The sequence below is a fragment of the Macaca fascicularis genome, chromosome 9, assembly GCF_037993035.2.
Source record: "Macaca fascicularis isolate 582-1 chromosome 9, T2T-MFA8v1.1".
NCBI lineage: Eukaryota > Metazoa > Chordata > Mammalia > Primates > Cercopithecidae > Macaca > Macaca fascicularis.
Window position 1 is genome coordinate 142,059,930 of NC_088383.1, and position 23,335 is coordinate 142,083,264.

At 55.4% G+C, this 23,335-nt stretch overlaps 1 long non-coding RNA gene across 1 annotated transcript; it reads left to right on the plus strand.

Annotated features, from left to right (window-relative positions):
• The first annotated feature begins 1,617 nt into the window (after window positions 1-1,617).
• Window positions 1,618-5,861, plus strand: LOC141407618 (uncharacterized). Its single transcript, XR_012417301.1, has 2 exons — window positions 1,618-2,503; window positions 3,126-5,861. It is a non-coding gene; the product is annotated as an uncharacterized lncRNA (long non-coding RNA).
• Window positions 5,862-23,335: the final 17,474 nt, after the last annotated feature.

Sequence of the window (23,335 nt, forward strand, 5' to 3'; positions counted from 1 at the left end):
TGATGCTCAGACTCCAGCATGTGTGAGAATCTCAGCTGATGAGAACCCCTGTCCCTGGGATGTGTCTGGGGCATCGTGAGGAGCGGCAGGAGTCGCCGCCTCCAAGAGACTGGAAATATGTTGGTACCATCCAGGCCCCTGGCAGGAAGGACCGGGCATCTCGGAGAGGGGCGGCACCTGGAGTCCTCTGGGAATAGCACCTCTTTTTTTTTCTTTCTTTTTTTTTTTGAGACAGAGTTTTGCTCTTGTTGCCCAGGCTGGAGTGCTGTGGTGCTGTGATCTTGGCTCACCGCAACCTCCGCCTCCCGGGTTCAAGCAGTTCTCCTGCCTCAGCCTCCTGAGTAGCTGGATGACAGGGGTGAGCCTCCACGCCCGGCCAGGACAGCTCCTCTGAAACTCGGGCCTGGAGAGGCAGAGGCCCTGGGCACCCCCCGCTGCACACAGCCCCATCCACTGACGTGCTCGGCTTTGTCCTCAATGCTGCATCATCTCCAGCGGAAGCCCCTGGCCCGGACTCCACTCCACAGCAGTGTTCAAACTTCACAAGCCAGAGAGGGTTTAAAAAATGTGTGGCTAGAGGATGCTATATCCATCGCCGGCAATCCACATCAGCGTTAAAGGCCATTCTTCATCAAGATATATTTCAACTATGCAGCCAAATTATACTCAGTAAACAAAATGCACATTTAACGGGAACCAGATGAAAACGGAACACGGGAACAGATTTGGAAACAGAATGAATGCCAGGCGTGTGGAGTTTAAAAAGAAACAAGCGACATAATTACCGTTCACGGAACCAGATGACAGGGCCCGGGTTTTGAATCTGCTGGTTATCACCAGGATTCTGCGGAGACAAAGCTCGTGTGGTCACAGGAAGCAAATCCGCCTCCGAACCCTCTGAGAGCTGCCTTGGCTCTCGGCACCACTGTGCCGGAGGTGCCGCATGAGGGGGCGGCTGTCTTCTGCGGGATTCTGTGCGTCGTGAGCGCTGAATGTGGGGAGCAGGGCACAGGATTCCTGCTGCGGGAGGGGCGCCACCAGCAGCCGGGTGCCTGAGGCCAAGGCTGACTTTAGAGGGAGGGGCTGAGGCCCAGGGTGCTGACCTTACAAGGAGGGGCCTGAGGCCTGGGGTGCTGACCTTACAGGGAGGGGCCTGAGGTCTGGGGGGTGCTGACCTTACAGGGAGGGGCCTGAGGTCTGGGGGTGCTGACCTTACAGGGAGGGGCCTGAGGCCTGGGGGTGCTGACCTTACAGGGAGGGGCCTGAGGCCTGGGGTTGGGGGTGCTGACCTTACAGGGAGAGAGGGAGAGGCCTGAGGCCCAGGGGTTGGGGTTGCTGACCTTACAGGGAGGGGCCTGAGGCCTGGGGGTGCTGACCTTACAGGGAGGGGCCTGAGGCCTGGGGGTGGGGGTGCTGACCTTACAGGGAGGGGCCTGAGGCCTGGGGGTGGGTGTGCTGACCTTACAGGGAGGGGCCTGAGGCCTGGGGGTGCTGACCTTACAAGGAGGGGCCTGAGGCCTGGGGGTGCTGACCTTACAGGGAGGGGCCTGAGGCCTGGGGGTGCTGACCTTACAGGGAGGGGCCTGAGGCCTGGGGGTGCTGACCTTACAGGGAGGGGCCTGAGGCCTGGGGGTGCTGACCTTACAGGGAGGGGCCTGAGGCCTGGGGGTGCTGACCTTACAGGGAGGGGCCTGAGGCCTGGGGGTGCTGACCTTACAGGGAGGGGCCTAAGGCCGGTTTGTCGGGGAGCTGGTGCTCCCCTCTCTGTGCCACAGTGTGGAGTTGGTGGCAGGAGAATGGGAATTCTTATCTTGGGAAGAAAGATAGTATGTGGGGCAACAGTGGGTGCTGGGTGCTTTGAAGATCTGTTTCATGCAAATATTCATTCATTTAATCCACCACATCGAGATGCACGTTTGAGGGGCAGTTTGATGCGTTTTGGTGGGTGTCCTCACCACTCTGACCCCACAATCAGGATACAACTATTTTCTTCACACAGAAGTTTTCTCGGGCCCCTGGGCGCTAAACCTGTGGACTGTCAGCCCCCCACAGACCTGGATCTGTTCTGCCAGGCAGGTGGGCCTCGTCTTCTGTAGGACTTTGTGGACGTGGCCCCCACGAGGTGGGATCTGGGCTGGCTGCTCTACTCGGCTCTCAGGAGCCGCCGTGGCACTTGGCGTGTGTCATGGGTGGATCTGTTCCTTCGCGGCACCACGTTCTCCGCACAGACGTGCCACCACGAGTGTCCGTTCACCTGCTGAGGGACGCGTGAGCTACTCTGTGTCTTCACCACGATGTGTAAGCTGCTACCCGTATTTCAGCCTAAGTCCAGGTGGGAACACGTTCTTACTTCCCTTGGAGAAGCAACTGGAAGTGAACGGGTGGCTGTAGGAGACACACGCCGTCTAACTGTCCAGGAAGCTGCCGAGTTGTTCTCCAAGCAACTGCCCCACCTGACGTTCCCGCCAGCACAGCACGCGTGTTCCGGTACCTCCCACCTTCGGTAGGCCTGGCCCGGTCGGCGTTTGGTTTTCAATTTTAGCCATTCTATTAGGTGCACCGTGGTTAATGTGCGTTTCCACGCGGATTAACGGTGTGACCTGTCTCTTCGCGTACTTGCTGGTCGTTTGCATATGTCCTTTGCCGAATGAAGTGGCTGCTGGCACCCGGCTGTGTATCTGTATCAGGTTGTTCATTGTCTTATTTCTGGGCAATGAGTTCCTTGTCTGTTCTAGATACAAACCCCTTCCCAGATCCGTGCATCGCAGGCAGTTTCACCTGCGCCTTCACATGCTCATTCCCTGTTCATTCTCTTAACCGCGTCTTTCAAAGGGCAAACATTTTTACTGCCATAAAGTCTGATGGACCAATATTTTCTTTCATTGTAAATAACTTTCTCATTCTTGATATTGTTATTTTGTGTTCTCCTCCTTTTCTTCTGCTCATTGCAGCTAGAGATTTGTCAATGGTACTGATATTCTCAAAGAACCAGATTTTGGCTTCATCAATTTTCTCTATGGTTTTTCTGTTTTCTGTGTCATTGATTTTTGCTCTGATCTTTGTTATTAACTTTCTTTCCGCTTCCTCTGGATGTAATTTGCTCTTTTTTCCACACTTTCCTACAGTGAGAGCTGAGCTCATTGACAGGAGGCATCTTCCTTTGCTAAACAGGCGTTTTCCGCCATGTACATCCTACCCTTCTCGCCCTCCTCTCCCGAGACCCCGAGCATGCGACGGCTCCCGCCATCCCCGAGACCCTCCTGCCAGCCCTGAGATCCTCCCGCCAGCCCCGAGACCCGGCGTGTGTGTGGCCACATGTGTGACGGGTCCCGCCGGTCCCTCGGGCTCCATCCCTTGTTTGAAGAGGGCATGGGGTGCTTTGCCTCCGTGGATGGAGGAGACCCACACCCATGTTTCTTGGGCAGATGGAGCGCTCAGCACTGGGCACTGTGCCCGATGCTTTCACTGTCGGATAAACACGTTTCCAAAAGCATCTTTACCCCATTACATCCAATTCCCCATGATTTGTGTAAGAACTTTTTACGTTATTTTTTAATGCTAATGAAGCCCTTAAAAATCAGATGGGGTGTCAGAGGAGGGGGCTCCATTCCCACGAGGCCAGAGGCCCACGCCAGGCTCCCTGTTGTGGGAGCTGCACACCCCCATGGCCGGTGCCCCCTGCCATGGTTGCTGGGGCCCTCCTGCCCCTAGATTCCTGGCGCCCACCTCCCTGGGGGTGCTCTTGGTGCTGCAGCCTCCCCACCTATCCTCTCAACAGCCTCCCTCACTCTCACCTCTTGCTTCAGTTTCATGCTGCAGTGGCAGTGAGGGGAACCTTCCAGGCTGCTCCCCGTGTGCCTTCTCTGGAGCAGGCCTGGCAGCAAATCAGTGCCCCCTCAGTCTCTGATGAATGAGGGGGGTGAGGCCTGGGCCTCAGGGCAGCTCCTCCAGCCCTTGAACTCGCTGTGGCCCCAGAACTGACCAGGCTGGACAGCCAGCCACACTGACCAGTGCCACGAGGGACCATAATCACCAAGGAAACCTTCCTGCATGGGGAATTTCCACTCTGACCCAGGCCCAAATAAAGATCCAAAGAAAGAATACGCAGGAAATGTGTATGTGCTGGGGGGACTCACATTCTTTGCTCGAAAGTGGAGTGATTTATGATTAAAGGAAACACAGGGGCCGATGAACTCCCAGTGCCTGGAGCCCCTCGCGTATGACCTGGATGGAGTCCACCCGGGGCCAGCAGACTTTTGTCTCTTTAATCACGGAAGGTTATGTGGTCTGCACCTGGGCACCTGTTTCCTCAGTGAGCATCTGCATGAGAAGCCAGGCAAGGTCACAGGCAGTCAGCAAAGCACCTGGGTCCTAGCAGGCCCCCCACCCTGTGGCTCCTGACTCACTTTCTGTGGGTGGAAAGGGGGTTGGGGAGGCGGAGAGGCCCCCACTGAGCCACAGCTGGGTTTTCGGGCTGTGGTGTGTGCTAAGAGCTTCTTCGCGGCCATGGCCTCAGTGTCCCGGCAGGGCACAGGAGGTTGTCCGGCTGTGGACACCGGTTGAGAAATTCATAGGGTGTCTCTGCCACATTGCCTGGCCCAAGCAAGTCCCAAGGCCAGGTGGGGCCAAGACCCCACCTCACAGTGCGTGCCGAGGGGCATGGACGGGACAGCGTACTCGTGGGGACATTGTTATGACAAGGGACATCCAGGGTGGGCCGAGAGCAATCGATTTGTTGATTTCTCTGGAGACAGCTGCGTTCCTCTGGCTTTCTAGAGCATCCCTTTAAATCGTGTCAGGTCTGTGACCTGCAGCGGCGTCTGGTCGCAATGGCAGTTTGCTGGCAGCGGTGTCTGGTCGCGACGGCAGTTTGCTAGAGTTCGTCTCATGCCTTGCACAGCTTGCCCGTGCTTTGGCTCTGCCCCCACCTGTCACTCAGCAGCTTCCAGAGCCACCAGCGCTCTGCCGGGACTCAGGTTTGGGGCCGGGGCCCACAATCTCTGTCTCCTCTGGCCAGACCTGGGGTCCGCACCTGTGGACACAGTCCAGGAATCAGGAGCGATGACACCAGGAGGCAGAGAGGCGCGTCCGCGTCCACACACGGCAGGGCTCTGGGTGGGGACCAGCTGCTGCCTTGGAAGCAGCAGTGAGGCCGAGGGGCCCCAGGTCTCCGGCCAGACTCAGCCCAGGGCCAGAACCCCTGAGAGCTCCTGAGGGCCACCTGGGTCAGGAGGGGTCAGTGGCAGTGGTGGGGGTGGGGATATTCAGGGAGGGGGTGTCCTTAGAGGACCCCCTAATTTATAACTGCAGAGACCCTGGGAGGGGCCAGGTGTGGCCCGAGGCCAGTGTCTCCACTCTCTGCGGCCTGGCCAGAGCAGGGCACTGAGCTGGGTAAGCACAGGGCGCCGAGGGTCCCTGCTGTGTTTCCATGGGACACACTGTGCTGTTTTCTGTGCAGTTCATTTTTTAGACACGACTCCAGAGACTCTAAAGTGGTTCTGCTGCTGGCGTCAGGTCATGCCTGCCCTTGGGAAATCACTGCCTCCCTCCACCCAGACCTCGCAGCACCACCTCCTCCGGGAAGCCCTCCCTGACCACCACCGCAGGGTGACCTGCTCTGGGCCCTCACATGACCCCATGAGATCGGTGCCCTCACACTGCGCACCAGACCCAGAGGGAGACCAAAGGCGCTGGAGTTGAGCACAGTGGCCACAGGGTGCGTGGGGGGCCGGCGGTCTGACCACCCCTCGCCAGAGCCTTCCCTTCCCTCAGGTCCTCATCCTGCCCCTGGATGCGCAAGTCTGGGCTGCGGACTCTGCCTCCACTTAATAAACGTCTTTCAATAAAAGCAGAAGGAGCCACGAAGGCACTGCCTGGGAGTGTTTGCTCGAAGCTGGAGCGATGTTTGTGCATTTTATTACAGTCACAGCAAACCATGGTGCACTCGCTGTTTACGTGCTTATTAAAGAGAAAAGTGCAGAAGAAGTAATTGCCTGTGCTACAGTTAAAAATTGCCATCTCTATTTTATTTATTGCTATATAGGAAAATGGAAAGGTACCACATAATTCAGTGATTAGAACTTTACAGGTTTTCATTTCCTATAATTGCATGTTTTTATTCAGCCGAACCGTTGCTCTCATTTTTTTCTTAGCCCAAGTCCTTTCTGATCTGCAGGATCCTGGGTGAGGACACGGGTGTGGGGTCGTCCTCCACCCTGTGGCTGCCGGGCCCTACCCGCAGTAGGAGATGGGGAGGGATTCATGTCAGTTAACAAAGAGACAGAGATGGGGGTCTGGGGGTCACCCAATCAAAGACCACTTTTCCCTGGAACCTAAATCCCACCCCCCAAGTGACGGAGGCCACTGGACATTCCTGCAAAAGGGGCAGCCAGCATCCTTCACTCAGGCTGTAGTTTAGGTGTCCTGCCTGTGAGCCTCGAGGACAGAGGGTGGACGGTGCCCTGACTATCCCAGGTTCCAGCCTCAGCATGGGCTGTGGCATCAGTCAGGTCCCCAGGGCTCAGGCTGGCAGGGTGCAGAGGAGGCAGCAGCAGGGGCAGGACCGGGGGTGCTGGCATGATGCAGAGGAGGAGGTGGTGGGTGTGGGGGATCTGGTGGGGTGCAGAGGGGGAGGTGGCGGGTGCAGAGGGGGAGGTGGCGGGTGCAGAGGGGGAGGTGGTGGGTGCAGAGGAGGGGCTGGCGGGGTGCAGAGGGGGAGCTGACGGGGTGCAGAAGGGGAGGTGGCGAGTGCAGAGGGGGAGGTCGCGGGTGCGGTTGGGCGGCTGGCAGATGCTGTGAGCAGCTCACTAGACTCCTCAGCCCGGGAGGCAAGCGCAAGCGCTGCCAAGTGCACAATCCTGGGTGCCTGGGCCGGGGCATGGACATTGCTCACCAGGCGGCCTTCCCAGGACCCCTGGCATCCAGGGTCCCCAGGGCTGCCTCCCCCTCAGCCCCAAGTCTGAGGTTCTGTGTTGGCTCCTCTGGCCTCCTGAGCAGGGTCTGGCTTTGTGGGGTCTGTCTGTGGGGTCACGTCCTCGCGGGTCCTCCCGCCCCCACAGCTGTGGTGTGCTTCCAGTCCTTGAGGCTAGACAGGCCAGCACCCACCACGCCCGCGTGTCCCTGGCCGTCCCTGGCCGTCCCCGCTGACGGGAAAAGTGAGGGTCTGGGTGTGACTTTCCCCAGGCCCTGCTGATGGGGACCAAGACAGTGAACTCGGAGGGCCTCGTCGTCACCAACTGTGTGGCTGGGACGGAAGGCCCTACAGACTGGGAGCCTAAAGGGGAAGCTCAGGGACCTGCAGCGAGAGCCCATCCTTGCCCCGTGAGGACCCCGAGTGCAGCCGTGTGCTGTGATGACCCTGAGTCCGTCCCAGCACCAGCCCCGCCCGCCCGGCAGACTCAAGGCATACCCGGGCAGAGACTCACAGCGAGGCCCCCGTGGCTGACGGGTCTGGGCGAGTGGCCTCTGTTCCAGCGTGGATCCAGCCGCCTTTGTGAAGATGGACTTTTCTCTGAAGTAGAAGGAACTGAGAAGTAAGGCTCTGGGTGTGTTTTCCCAGTGGAAGTCAGCTGTTTCTGAGGGTCCCCCACGGCCGTGGCCTTGCAGGGGCTCCCCATCCCTCCCTCCTGAAGTCGTGGGGTCACAGGACAGGTCCCTGTCTTGGTCTCCATCAGCAGAGCCTGGGGAAAGTCACACCCAGACCCTCACTCTTCCCGTCAGCGGGGGCGGCCAGGGACGTGCGTGCTCACGCTTGGCTCCCGGGCTGAGGAGCCAGGCCATCTCCCACCCCGTGGCAGCTCCTGCTACGTTCCCCAGAGCGGGGACGGTGCCTGCTGTGGGAGGCGGTACCGCAGTAGGGCAGCAGGGCTGATGTTGCCTGGCCACTGAGGGTGCTGTGTGGCGTGGCTGGGCCTCCCTGGTCCTGCTCTTGGGGAGCCGTGCTGGGAGGTCCTCGTCCTTCTGAAGGAGAAACCGCATGAGTGTCGGGAGTTCCCCACTGATGCCGCCTGTGGGCGTCTGTCTTCCGCTGAGTGTGTGTGAGGCAGCGTCGCACACTGCGTGGACTTCTAATTGCCCGTCAGGATGCTTCGCAGGTGAGTCCCAATGAGCCCAAACCGCGACACTTCTTCAGCAACAGTGCAGGTTCACGGTTTCAGCGGGGGGACGTCAATTCAGTAAGACGAGTGAGGCGGCACGTCTCAGCGGAACCCCGCCCACCGCCATCACCGTCGCTGACCACTCTGTTGGCTGATGTGGCGAGTGACGGCCGCAGTGGGGTTAGGATTCACCTTGGCAGTGACCTTCCGCCTTCCAGGGGACGTCTCAAGCCCACCTCGTTGCTCTGGCCTCAGCCCCCCGGGCCACGGCTATGACAGCATAGGCCCTGCCATCTGGTTCCAGGGAGGACCTGGGGGCACAGCCCAAGACGCCCACAGTGACATGAAAGCTTCGTGGTCTTAATCCCCTGAGATGTGGGGCGTTTGCCCATTGTGGTGTTGCCGAGCCGCCACTCACAGGTGAAGCTCACAAAAAGCATCCGTGAGGCTGGGCGCGGTGGCTCAAGCCTGTAATTCCAGCACTTTGGGAGGCCGAGATGGGCAGATCACAAGGTCAGGAGATCGAGACCATCCTGGCTAACACGGTGAAACCCCGTCTCTACTAAAAAATACAAAAAAAAAAATACTAGCTGGGCGAGGTGGCGGGCGTCTGTGGTCCCAGCTACTCGGGAGGCTGAGGCAGGAGAATGGCGTGAACCCAGGAGGCGGAGCTTGCAGTGAACTGAGATCTGGCCACTGCACTCCAACCTGGGCAACAGAGCGAGACTCCGTCTCAAAAAAAAAAAAAAAAAAAAAAAAAAAAAAAAAAAAAAAAAAGCATCCGTGACTTCACTTCAAATCTTAGACCCAGCGCGTGCTGGCCAGAGTGACGACTGTCTCTCGAGCTGAACTGTGGACTCTTAGATCCTCACGGTGCCGCCCTGGTGGGTCTCCGCTCTCTGTACCTCTTTCGTCATCGGTGAAATTGGGGTGATAACAGCACCCAGGTTAGGAGGAGGATCAAGCAGGTCGACCGGGAGGCGGTTGGAGCACAGCCTCTGGGGATGGTTCCTGCCTGCAGGCTGCCACTTTCGCTAGGAGAATGGCTCCCGCTCACAGTGGGGAAGGCCGACGGGCAGACAGGGCAGGAGGGAGAGGAGAAGAGGATGCCCTGTGAGGAGGCAGCGTTTCCACGTCTCATTAAGAAGTCCTGACACCTTGTCATCAGCGGGGCAAACCCACCAGGGCTCCTGTCCCGGCTGCGCGGTGCCTCTCACAGCTCCAGATTACCAGCTTGCTGCCTCAGGGAAGCCGCGTGGCTCCTGAAGGCCCAGTGTGCACGTTTCCTTGCACTTGGGGAGGCTGAAGCTGCACCTTCCGGGAAGAAAGCGTTGGTGTCAGATGCCAATGAAGTAAAAGTGACACGCTTTTAAAAAGGTCACATTCCGGTGGGAACAATCAAGGGATGGTTTTTCCCAGCAATGCCCCGGTGCTGACATGGCCAGATTTGTGCTTCGTACTGGAAATGCCGCCTGTGCAGCCCGGCACCCTGGCGGTGGCCTCCTCCTGAGCTCGGTGACAGAGACCTCTGCCTCTGAGGGCCCAGGCCTCACAGCCTGCGGATGCTGCTGCCTGGAAGGCACCCAGTGTGGGGCAGCTCAGCAGGGGAGGGTTTGGCCCTGAGAGAGGCGCTGGCCCCTGCGGCAGGGACCTGGGTGCCGGATCCCGGATGCCACGGTGTCCTCTGGACCGGCCCGTTTTCAGTACCATGAGCCGTTTTTATAAGTTTGTGTATGGAAGTCTTGTCCAAATTCCTGATTTTCCCCAGGAATAAGAAGAAACCCCAAGAGAAGGTAAATCCTGGTGAGCTCGGCCTTGTGTCCTCCGGGTCGGCTGCGCTCCCCGTGCGTCCTCCGGGACGGCTGGGCTCCCCGTGCGTCCTCCGGGACGGCTGCGCTCCCCTCACACCTGACCTCTTTCCTAGCTGGTTCACGGCTTTCTATGGCTTTTCCAAATGTTCCAGCCTTTTCTGCCATGTCTGTGCAAGAAATCAGCCGATACTAAAGTCATTGTTGTTAAGAGAATAAAATAAATACAAAAGACAATTTTTTAAAACCCCGTGATTCAGAAGTCACTGGTTCTGACTTTCCAGAGGGTTGTGGCTGGCAGAGGGAGCACCGGCCTTCTAGACGCCGGCTCCCAGCAGTGGCCATTCACCAGCACAGGGACATGGATGTCCAGAACCCTGTGTGCTCATTGTTGCTGAAATGCTGCAGGGATGCATCCTGGCCAGCTGCACGGTTTTCCTCACTCCCTGCCGATGGGTGGGAACCGTGGGGCTTGAAGGGGCGGCCAACACCCAGGCAGCTGGGGCGCAGTGGGCAGCAGAGGCCTTGGCTTCCGTCCTTCAGAGGAATGAGTGATGCTGCCCCGGGGCTCAGGCAGTGTCTGCGGCTGCTGTCCCTCACCTCTGACCCCTGGAGGGCCTGGGATTTCCTGTCCACGGCCAGGGGCCTGTGCATTCTGTCATTCTGGGCAAGTCACGTCTCCAGAGCATGCCCTGCCTGAGTCGGTCACATGCCTTCACCATCAGGAACTCACCAGCCAGGCTGATGCCCTCTGGTGACCCAGTGCCCCACGCCGTGGGCTCTATCCTCCATGCCCCCACAAGCTGGCACCACGACTCTCTCCCCAATTCTTTCCACGTCCCCCTCTGATTTTTTCAACAATGACCTCCCCTAGGTGGGGACCTCCTGCCCTGTGTCAAAGTGATGCTTCCTGGGAGTCTCCAGGTCGGCTGCACACGCCCGTGACATGCCTGATGCTGGTGCACGTCCCTGGCCTTTGACCAAGGCCCACAGAGACCCACCCTGACCCTCGGCTCTGTCACTGTCCATTTCCAGCCTCTGCGTTTCAACATCATCTTTCCAACTTTCTCTGAAAAGCCTTGTGGCTTCCGCTCCGGGCTGCTGTGGTGGGAGCTGTGGTGTCCCCGGACACGTCCGGCCTGGAGGTGGCTTCCCTGACCGGCACAGCATCTGTGCGGGACACCGTGTGTCAGGGCTGACCAAGGATGCAGAGACTGAGGGGCACCATCCTTTTCAGGAAATTCTGAGGTCGGCACCTTCGGACTTTCCGTGCAAAGGTTTGCAGGGTCCACTCTGCCAGGATTTGCATAACTCAGCTTTGCGGTAATGGAAGATTTCTGTGTCTACTGGTTTTAAAGTCATGTATGAAAAACAGACGTGCAACAACCCTGTCGAGATGCGGCAAGATGCACGGCCTTTTCCTTAACAAGCTGATTGCTAGAGCAGATCATAGCTTGTCCAGCGGATGGTGGGGAGATAATTGCAGTTAACAGAGACAAATTAGCGCTGACCCGTGACTTATAAGCCTGATGAACGGGGCTTTACTCAGCATTATAGCTGCAGTGCTGACAGGTTGTGCGTAACTTAATTTTTGCTTAATTGAGTTATATTCTAAATATGTTCTGAGGCACAGCTCTCTGTTTGGAAGGAACTTGCTGTTCCTTGATGCAGGAGATGTTGTTATCACAGTTGAGGTTTAACCTTAAAAATAAACCAGATTTCCATAAGCAGTTTACTAGCGGCTGTATTCACTCGGGCTTGAAGGGTGCCCTGCAGCCTCTGGCAGGGCTGGCTTTATTCTGCATATTTGATCGGTTCAGAAACAATGTGTAAAATGAACACTTTCTGTAGAGTCCCATGTCCCCACTCCCAGTGTCATTTCAGACACATACTTTCCAGAAAGCATTTGGCCCTAGGATCTAATGAAGCCACCTCTCTTGGGTGAGATTCCAGGAGTAAAGTGGACAGGCAGGCACACACCTGAGTGCACACCTGTGTGCACACACAGACAACACACTCGCATGCACACAGAAAACACACATGCCCACACAGAACACACATGCACACACACAGAAAACACACATGCACACACAGACAACACACATTCACACACACAACACACATGCACACACAGAACACATGCACACAGACAACACACTCACATGCACACAAACACGTGCACACACAGAACACATGTGCACACACAGACAACACGCTCACATGCACACACACCACACATGCACACACAGACAACACACATGCACACACACAACACACATGCACACAGACAACACACTCACATGCACACACAGAACACACATGCACACACAACACACGTGCACACACAGACAACACAAATGCACACACAACACATGTGCACACACAGAACACACATGCACACACAGACAACACACTCACATGCACACACACAACACACATGCACACACAGTCAACACATGCACATGCACACACACAACACACATGCACACACAGACAACACACATTCACACACAACACACATGCACACACAGAACACATGCACACAGACAACACACTCACATGCACACAAACACGTGCACACACAGAACACATGTGCACACACAACACACTCACATGCACACACACCACACATGCACACACAGACAACACACATGCACACACACAACACACATGCACACAGACAACACACTCACATGCACACACAGAACACACATGCACACACAGACAACACACATGCACACACAACACACGTGCACACACAGACAACACAAATGCACACACAACACATGTGCACACACAGAACACACATGCACACACAGACAACACACTCACATGCACACACACAACACACATGCACACACAGACAACACACTCACATACACACACATGTGCACACACAACACACGTGCACACACAGACACAACACACATGCACACACAGAACACACATGCACACACAGACAACACACTCACATACACATGTGCACACACAACACATGTGCACACACAGACACAACACACATGCACACACAGAACACACATGCACACACAGACAACACACATGCACACACAACACACATGCACATGTGCACTTAACCACAAGCACACACATGCACACCTGCAGACAGTTGTGCATGCAGTGTCTCTCACATCCATGCTTGCACACTGGTACACACACACTGCACATGCACACCCTCTGTGCACCTCTTGTGCACTTGTACACACACCCTCTGCACAGACCTGTGTTCTCGCCCCAGTCCCATCTCAACCACTGGCAACTGGAATCTGTTCCCCAACTGTGACCACATCACTCTCCACGCTGAGCACGCTGTCTGAGTGGAGCCATAACATGTGTAAGTTTTGGGGGCCAGCTTTTCCCCCAGCATGACTCCCTGGACATACGTGCAGGACGTCCCATCACCCAAGGTTCGCACCTTTCCGCCGCTGAGTAGCTCTTCACAGCACAGGTGGATCTCAGTGTGTTTAACATTCGCACGAAGAGCATCCAGGTTATTTCCAGATGGGGCTGGTATGCATGCAACTGTTATCAACATTTGTGTGTAGTTTTTGTGCAAACACAAGTTTTGTTTGTCTGAGATAAATACCCAGCAATGCAGTTGCTGGGGCACGTGCTACGTGTATGTTTAATGTTTTAAGAAACCGTCAAACCGTTTTCAGAGGCGGCACCACTTTGCATTTCCACCGGCAGGTGCTGGGGATCCGGTTTCTCTGCATCCAGCGTGTGCTGTTGATGCTATTTTTTATTTTAGCCATGTGGATAGGTGTGTTGTGATATTTCATTGTGGTTTAAATTTGCATTTCCCGAACAGCTGACAATATTGAACATCTTTTCATGTGCTTATTTGCCATTTATAGATCCTCTTGGTGAAATATCCCTCTCTGCCTTCTGTGCATTTTATAATTGGATTTTTTTGCTATTGGGTTTTGAGAGTTCTTTATATATTCGAGATACCGGTTCTGGGTTAGAGGTGAGGTTTGTAAATATTTTCTCTTAGCCTGTAGATTTCATCCTCTTAACAATGGACTTTCACAGGACATGTATTTTACATTTTGATGAATTTTGAAAGTCTAGTTTATCACTTTATCCTTTTATCGAACATGCCTTTGGTGTCAAGTCTAGCCCTAGAGATCAAAGGTACTGAAGATTTTCTCTTCATGTTTTTTTCTAAAAGTGTTACATTTAAACCTATGGTCCATTTTGAGTTAATTTTCACGTAAGGTGTGAGGTTTAAGTCCAGGTTCCTGTTATCTGCCTGAGGGTGTCCACTTATTTCTGCACCATGAGCCCATCTCCAGGACGCCCACCAGGCTGCAGACCCCAGGCCGGGTCTTCCCACTCTACTGTCTTCCTAGGACCCTCTCGTCCCCTGGGCAGTACTGAGAGGCTTCACGCATTCTAGGTCCAGCCAATATCAGGTTTGGTTTATGAGAGAAGGAGACCTGGCCTGGATCAGACCTGTCCAGCCAGGCTGGCCACGGAGACAAAGTGCAGGCTCAGCAGAATTCCACCTCCATCCCCTGAGCCTCCCGGCGAGGCCCTGGTGTCTCGAGGCCTGTCCTCACGAGTCCACCTCCATCCCCTGAGCCTCCCGGCGAGGCCCTGGTGTCTCGAGGCCTGTCCTCACGAGTCCACCTCCATCCCCTGAGCCTCCCGGCGAGGCCTTCGTGTCTCTCCACGTCCATCCTCTGAGCCTCCCGGCGAGGCCTTCGTGTCTCGAGGCCTCTGTCCTCATGAGTCCACCTCCATCCTCTGAGCCTCCCAGTGAGGACCTCGTGTCTCAAGGCCTCCAACCTCTAAGCCTCTCAGCGAGGCCCTCGTGTCTTGAGGCCTGTCCTCATGAGCAGATTAGCATCAAAGTGGGTTTGTTATTGTGAGTGTGCTTATTACAAACATGAGTTTCCCCTCCTGTCCCCTTGCTGTTGCCTCCTCTTGCCCTTCTGCCCTCCCTGATGGGCTGCCACAGCATGAAGGCCCTTGCTGGAGGCCAGCACTTTGCCCTGGGACTTCCCCAGTCACCAGAAACAGCAGCCAAACATATTTCTGTTCATTATAAGTTAATCAGTCTGCAGCGCTGTGTTATAGCAACACACAGTGGAAGGAAACAGGAAGCTGGAAAGATGACTTATTCTAACAAGGTCTCAAGGGTGTCCTGTCCTTGAAGAGAATACTGTGTTCTTGAACTTCTTGTCCTGGAAGATAAAGGTGTTGCTTCCCTTCCAGTGCAGGACAGGTGCTTTCCACATGGGAATTTCATCTGCTTTTAAGAAAAAGCGCAAAGATCAAAGCGACCTGGCCGCACCTGCTGTGTTTCATGTGTCTTTAACTTAAAGTCAGTCTGCCAGAACAGCCTCTTTCAAGCCCTTCACTAACAAATATCAGCACCTGGGAGCTACGCATTCTACCCGGGGAACTCGGCACCCTGGGCTCCGGAGAGCTGGCCCGCACAGCCTCTGCTCCACGCAGGGCAGGAAGTGTGGCCTTGGGCCTGAGTCAGGCCCCAGCAGGCCTCGGGCCAGTGAGCCCTTTCTTCAGCCCCAATGTCCTCTCCAGATTTTTTTTTTTTTTGAGACAGAGTCTCGCTCTGTTGCCCAGGTTGGAATGCAGTGGCACGACCTCTGCTCACTGCAACATCTGCCTCCCAGGTGCAAGCCGTTCTGCCTCAGCCTCCCAAGTAGCTGGGACTACAGGCATGTGCCACCATACCTGGCTAATTGTTGTACTTTTAGTAGAGATGGGGTTTCACCTTATTGGCCAGGCCAGTCTCAAACTCCTGACCTCATGATCTGCCTGCCTTGGCCTCCCAAAGTGCTGGGATTACAGGCATGAGCCACTGCACCTAGCTGTCCTCTCCTGATTTTAGAGTGGTCTGAGGAGCCTCTGGTAGAACCTGCTGACCAGTGGCTGGACAGACCCTGGCACCCCAGACCCTTCCAGACAGGGCTGCACACGGCGGTTGCTCTCCCCTCCCCAGGACCTCCATGTGCTTGAAGAGGCGATGCCCCCCCACTGCCCTGCAGGGCTGCAGCCGGGAGTCGACTCAGGGAACAGCGCGTTATCAAAACGCAGAGGAGTTCAGATTCTGCCTCAGATGCCAAAGCCGCTTACACGTGCCGCAAATTAATTCAAGGAAAGATACAAGGCATCGTTTATGCCCTTTAGCTAATAAAAGGGCACGCAAAGCCATCAGTTTAATATCTAAGCGCTTCATTACATGCATTTCCTATTTTATAACCTCCACTTCCCCCAAGAAAACTTAGACTGGAACACTTTCCCTGGTTCCGTGAGTGTACCTGCAGCTTTGTGCATCATTTCTACCTAACGGACGTGGCTCCTGCTATCAGCTCTGGGCCACCACAGTCCCCAGGTCCCCTGGCCTTTCCCGTGACTGTGTGGCAGTGGCTGGGCTGCCTGCATCCTGCTGGGTGCCGGCTCACACAGGCCATGGGGCGTCCTCTCAGGGTTTACACCACTTGCCCCAGCTGGTGGGGTGAATTCAGGGCAGGGTGCTCTCTGCAGATAACAGGTGGGAGGGGGAGTAAAGCCTCCTGAGTCTCCGTCATCCTGAAGCCAGAACACAGGGTGCTCCAGCAGACAGAGTGTCCTGCTCGGTCCCAATGCCTGGACACTCTCTCCTGGTGACTTGCAAAGTGATGGTTTGCTCTCTGCTGAAAGGGCCGTTTGACAGAGGCTGTTAGAGGAAGGTGCTGGTCATTTCTCAGGCCATGGTCAGTCTGAGGTCAGGCAGTAAGTTATTAAGCCGTGCAGAGATACAGGTGAATCTTAGACGCATCTTGCTAAGTGAAAGAAGCTAGTCCGAACTTGCAGGCTCTTTGATTTCAACTATAAGATATTCTGGAAACTCTTAGGTTGGTAAACACATCAGTGGTTGCCAGAGAATCGGGCAGGGTGGGGAAGGGGGAAGGTTGACTGGATGATGCCCAGGGAATTCTTTCAGGGAGGTGGGACTGTTCTGTGTGATTCTGTGACGGCAGAAACGTAACACTGTCTATTTACCAAAGCCCGTGCAACTTTACAGCACCAAGAGTGAGCCTTAAGGTATGTAAATTTGTAAAAACTCATTTAGGAGGTTGGGGAACCCCAGGACGGAATGCAGAATATGACAGGGAAAAGAATCCAACTGTATTACAAACTTAGAGACAACCTCACTGAAGGGAGTGGAGGAAAATGGGGCCAGGGCAAGCCACACGGGAAATAAGTGGCGTTTGCAACATTAAATGCAAAGGAGCTGTGCATAGACTCTGCTCTCTAGTTGATAAGGTTGTTTCACATGGGCTGTGGGCTGACAGTTTCGAGGCTGCTGTGCGTGCACACTGGAATTGAACAATTAAGTGCACAGATGGTGGATGGTGGGAGCTGGGTTCCGCACTGTGCAGTAGGAGGTCACAGATGAGGAAGGAGGGACTGGAATGATGCATGTGGTGGTGGGTTAGAGTCGGAGCCTCAGTATGTATGCACGTTTAGCTTCACGTAGATATAAACTCTTCCATGGTGAGCTGGTCTAGGCAAAGCTACCCCTGGGGCTGAGGAAGCTGAGAGGCCAAAGAAAGAGGCTGACAAATCCAGTTTCTTAGAAAGAAACATTTAGGTCGGGCGCGGTGGCTCACGCCTGCAACCCCAGCACTTCGGGAGGCCGAGGCGGGCGGATCACCAGGTCGGGCGCGGTGGCTCACGCCTGCAACCCCAGCACTTCGGGAGGCCGAGGCGGGCGGATCACCAGGTCGGGCGCGGTGGCTCACGCCTGTAACCCCAGCACTTCGGGAGGCCGAGGCGGGCGGATCACCAGGTCAAGAGATCGAGACCATCCTGGCCAAAATGGTGAAACCCCACCTCTACTAAAAATACAGAAATTAGCCAGGCGTGGCGGTGCGCACCTGTAGTCCCAGCTACTCAGAAGGCTGAGGCAGGAGAACTGCTTGAACCCAAGAGACAGAGGTTGCAGTGAGCCGAGATCACATCACTGCACTCCAGCCTGGCGATAGAGTGAGACTCTGTCTCAAAAAAAAAAAAAAGAAAAAGAAAAAGAAGAAAGAAACATTTAACAGGGACTCACAAACAGAACCAATGTCCTGGGCAGCTACCAGATGAGATGGTGGATCCCCGGCCAACACCCCGCAGACCCAGGACGATGAGATGGTGGATCCCCGGCCACCACCCTGCAGACCCAGGACGATGAGATGGTGGATCCCCGGCCACCACCCTGCAGACCCAGGACAATGAGATGGTGGATCCCCAGCCACCACCCTGCAGACCCAGGACGATGAGATGGTGGATCCCCGGCCACCACCCTGCAGACCCGGGGCTTCTACCCCACAGGGAAGGGCCTTCCAGGACAATTGAAGTCAACCCTTCAAGGAAAGGCGAGGTCGCTGTGTGACTCTGCCTGAGGGCAGCATTGTGGTTGAGGTTGTTTTGACCTGAGGGCAGGATTTATGGAAACAGTAGAAAAAGTAGAAATCTTAGAGGAATTTGTCAATGAAAAGAGTTAAACTCTGTAAAATATTTGAAGTGACTTATTCTGAGCCAAATATGAGTGACCAATGGTCCATGACATAGCCCTAAGAGATCCTAACAACATGTGTGCAAGGCGGTCAGACTATAGCGTGATTTTAGGCATTTTAGGGTGACATAAGGCATCAATCAATTGGTTAGGTCTGGGAAGGCAGGACAACTGGAAGGGGGTACTTCCAACTCATTGGTGGAGTCAAAGATTTTCTGATTGGCAATTGGTCGAAAGAGTCTGTCTAAAGATGTGGAATCCATAGAAGGGAGTGTCTGGGTTAGGATAAGGGGCTGTGGAGACCAAGGTTTTTATTATGCTGATGAAGCATCCAGGTAGCTGGCTTCAGAGACAATAGGTTGTAAATGTTTCTTATCAGACTGAAAAAGGTGTCAGACTCTTAGTAAATTCTCTCCTGGATCAGGGAAAGGACTTGGAAAGGGAACACGATTCTCTACAGAATGCAGCTTTTCCCCGTGAGAGACAGCTTTGCAGGGCCATTGCAAAATACGTCAAAGAAATAGATTTTAGGGTAAAATACTTTCATTTCTTTCAAGGCCTGCTCTCTGTCATGTGATGCTAAACTAGAGTCAGGCTGGAATTTGGTGTCTTACTGCTACAAATTCTTCAGGTCTCTGTTTAATGTTAATGTTGATCACCTGTGCCTGAATTCCAAAAGGGGGAGGGTGTCATGAGTACGTCCAACCCACCCCATCCCAACATGGCCTGAACTAGTTTTTTAGGTTTACTTTGGAATGCCCTTGGCTGAGAGGAGGGGTCCATTCAAATGGTTGGAGGGACTTAGAACTTTATTTTTGGTTTGCACATTCCTGGAGCTGGCATTAATCAGAAGCCAACATGTTGGATTAGCATATGAGATGGAGCTGCTCTATCCTGCTCACAAATGGTCACATGGGAACATTTAAGGTATGAATGTGGTTTAGTACATGCACGTACATTTAAGATGTGAATGTAGTCAGTACATGCACATATGTTTGAGGTGTGAATGTGGTTAGTACATGCACATATGTTTAAGGTGTGAATGTAGTCAGTACATGCACATACGTTTGAGGTGTGAGTGCAGTTAGTACATGCACATATGTTTGAGGTATGAGTGTGTTTAGTACATGCACATATGTTTGAGATGTGAGTGTGGTTTAATACATGCACATACGTTTGAGGTGTGAGTGCAGTTAGTACATGCACATAAGTTTGAGGTGTGAGTGTGGTTAGTACATGCACATATGTTTGAAGTGTGAGTGCAGTTAGTACACGCACATACATATGAGGTGTGAGTGCAGTTAGTGCATGCATATACACTCACTTGCTCTGTTGGCAGAGGGGGCCTGCAGTCAGTGACACCCCAGGAGCAGTGAGCACCCTACCACCCAGACCTTGGCTTACAAACACCCTTCTCCAGTGAAAGCAGTCAGGGCTCCCGATCTTATGACTGAGGCAAAACACACAAGGTGTGACTGGGGTATCTTATAGTGCCAGAAAGTGAGGAAGTGCTCAGATGCACAAAGAAATCAAGACAAAACACCCACAGTCACATCAACCGAAGGAGCCCCTCCATGAGGCAGGCCACGTGGGAACTCTGCACCATCTTCGCAGGGTTTCTGTAAATTTAAAACTATCCTAAGATTAAACATTTATTTACAAAAATAAATGCAGTGTGCATGGTGACTGCTTAGCCAGTTAGCCTCTGTGGGCAGAGGCCACTGGGCAGGGGGAGGAAGCATGGGCATGGGCTCCAGACGTGGGCAGTTGGGAGCCGAAGTAGCAGCTGGAGGGCTGAAGTCCTGGGAAGCACCCTCAGCCGTGGGCCCTCCCTTGGTCCTGTCAGCCCAAGATGCTGCATCCCATGGCACATCCTCCAGAACTAAACAAAACCCTCTGCGTGCATTGTTTGGGTTGAATCTAAAGCAGCAGCCTGCTGTTGTTTTCCTCGGGAGCAACTTCTTGTCTCAGGTGGGAAGGGATGCTCACTGCTCATTGTAACATTGTAGAAAATGCTGGGGTGGGGGAGTCACTTGTCACCCCAGGTCCTGTAGCTCTGTGGCTCAGGACATGCTGTGTGGCTCTGTGGCTCAGACACGCTGTGTGGCTCTGTGGCTCAGACACGCTGTGTTGCTGTGTGGCTCAGGACACGCTGTGTTGCTGTGTGGCTCAGGACACGCTGTGTGGTTCTGTGGCTCAGGACACGCTGTGTTGCTGTGTGGCTCAGGACACGCTGTGTTGCTGTGTGGCTCAGGACACGCTGTGTGGCTGTGTGGCTCAGGACACGCTGTGTGGCTTGTGGCTCAGGACACGCTGTGTGGCTGTGTGGCTCAGGACACGCTGTGTGGTTCTGTGGCTCAGGACACGCTGTGTTGCTGTGTGGCTCAGGACACGCTGTGTGGCTGTGTGGCTCAGGACACGCTGTGTGGTTCTGTGGCTCAGGACACGCTGTGTGGTTCTGTGGCTCAGGACACGCTGTGTGACTGTGTGGCTCAGGACACGCTGTGTGGTTCTGTGGCTCAGGACACGCTGTGTTGCTGTGTGGCTCAGGACACGCTGTGTGGCTCTGTGGCTCAGGACATGCTGTGTTGTTCTGTGGCTCAGGACAGGATGTATCCCTACTGGCTGTTGGTCCCAGGGAGCCTCTGGCCCCAGACGAGGCTGCATCGTCACAGCGAGCCTTTCCCGTGGGCCCAGGCGAGCATGTCTCTGATGGGCACATGGGGTGTCTCTGATGGGCACGTGGAGCCTCTGCGTGGCGTGCACACAGGTCAGGTGTGGAAGTCCTCCAGCAGTGCCGGAACGTGATGGGGGTGGATGTCCAGGGATCAAGCCGACCCCCACAAGGCCAGGCGTCCTGTGTGCGGCATCACCACCAGCTGTTTCAGGTCCACGCCGCCGTTCTGGAGACACAGTGTAGCTTCCGTGTCTGGGAACGACCCCCCGTGTCTGAGAACGGCCCCCCGTGTCTGCAAACGGCCCCCCATGTCTGAGAACGGCCCCCCGTGTCTGCGAACGGCCCCCCGTGTCTGAGAACGGCCCCCCGTGTCTGCGAATGACCCTCCGTGTCTGAGAATGACCCTCCGTGTCTGCGAATGACCCTCCGTGTCTGCGAATGGCCCTCCGTGGACTCGGACGTAGCGTTTCCCACATAAGGAGCCTCCAGAGGCTGGGCCACGAGCTGCACCCTCACTGTCTCGCCTTTCTGGTTTTGTGGAGGTTGTTGTCAGAGACAAGCAAAACGACAGTGGAGGAAATTAGAAGATAAAGGGAAATCACTGCCCATCACGAACCTGAAGTCACGTGGGATGAGGCTTCAAAGAAGGAAAATGGAAATGAATCATCACCAGTGCGAGCGTGAGGCGTGTCCTGGAAACCACGGCCTGGGCTGCTTCCCACACCTCAGCCCAGCTCAGCCCACACGGGCAGCTCCAGTGCCTGACGGGGGACGGTCTCCGACTGAGAGCCCATTTCTGCATCCGGGGCCTGTTCACTGGGGTCCTTTTCCTGTTTACATAAGAGCTTAACTATCTCTTTTCCTCAAGCAAAAAGCAATCCCAAACATGGCTTTTCTCCTCTGATGTGAAAAACATGACAATGAAGATTTTGCATTTAATATCCGGGAGATTCCTGCCACCGTGTGAGGAGCTCCCTGCCTGGGCAGCGTCGCTCCTGGGCTCCCTCCAACTCTCCAGGGCCTGATCCAGTTCAGCGCAGTGAAGTCCTGTGGTTTGCAGACAACGACTGCCTTTTGCATCTCCTGGGCAGACACCAGGAAGCAGAGACTGTGCTTTGCACCGAGAGGTGGCTGTGGGAAGGCATCCCCTTGTTCCCAGCCAGGCCCCTCCCGCCCCACGCCACGCGAGGCTCACCCAGAGACGCAGGTTTTGTGGGCGTGTCGGCTCTGGTTGCTCCCCTCCTCCACACCAGCTGGGACCACAAAGAGGGTCCTGGGCAGAGCCTCTGGCTCGTGGCCAAGGAGGGACCAGGCCTTCACTGGGTGACAAGCTTCTTAGGGACTTCCCTCTGCCGCAGAAGCATCTGGGGGTCTGGTGTGGCTCGGGGCTTCCTCTGGACCCTGGAGGAGATGGCCTGGCTGTCCAGATGGGAGGCTGGACAGCAGCAGAGGCCACAGGCGTTGTCCTCTCACAACCCCAGAGGCTGCAAGCCTGAGATCAAGGTGCCGGCCGGGCTGGGAAGGGTCCTCGCGTTCCCACAGCGTTCCTCTCAGTGCATGTCTGTGTCCAGATGTCCCTTTCCGTCAGGACCCCAGTCATGCTGGGCCAGAGCTCATCCCGTGACTGAACTTTCACCCACTTGCCTCGGGAAAGGTCCTGTCTCCCAGGAATGCCACACCCGAGAGCGAGAGACGGGGATCTAGGGACACAGTTCGACTCACACAAGGCCACCTCCCGTGGACAAGTGGTCCCCGCAGGACGGAGAGTCCATCAGGCCTTCCCTGGGCCACGCAAGGGTTTAGCTTCTGACGACCGCGCACTCTGTGGCCTCAGGTGGACTTGGTCCTGCGCCGTGAGGAGGGCCCGAGGGAGAGCACGGCCAGGGCCCCGGCTCATTCCACAGCCCAGTGAGCGGCCGCGCCTGCCTGGCTGTCCAGAAGGTTCTGGGACCCTGTGATACTCGGTGTGGTTCAGCCCTCACAGGAGGATTTGGCGTCTCCCTGGGGGGGAGGAGCTGCGCCTGCCGTGGGGGCACAGGGGGCTGAGGGTTGGAGCAGATGACATTCGGGGGAACAGGAGGTGAGCTCCCCAGGATCCACGGTACCTTCACATCGCACGGGGTGACAGTCCGGAACCCGACCCGAGACGGCCGGGGCTTCCCAGCACGTGGGCCTCAGTTTACCTTCAGCTGGGGCCCACTGAGCGGCTCCTGGG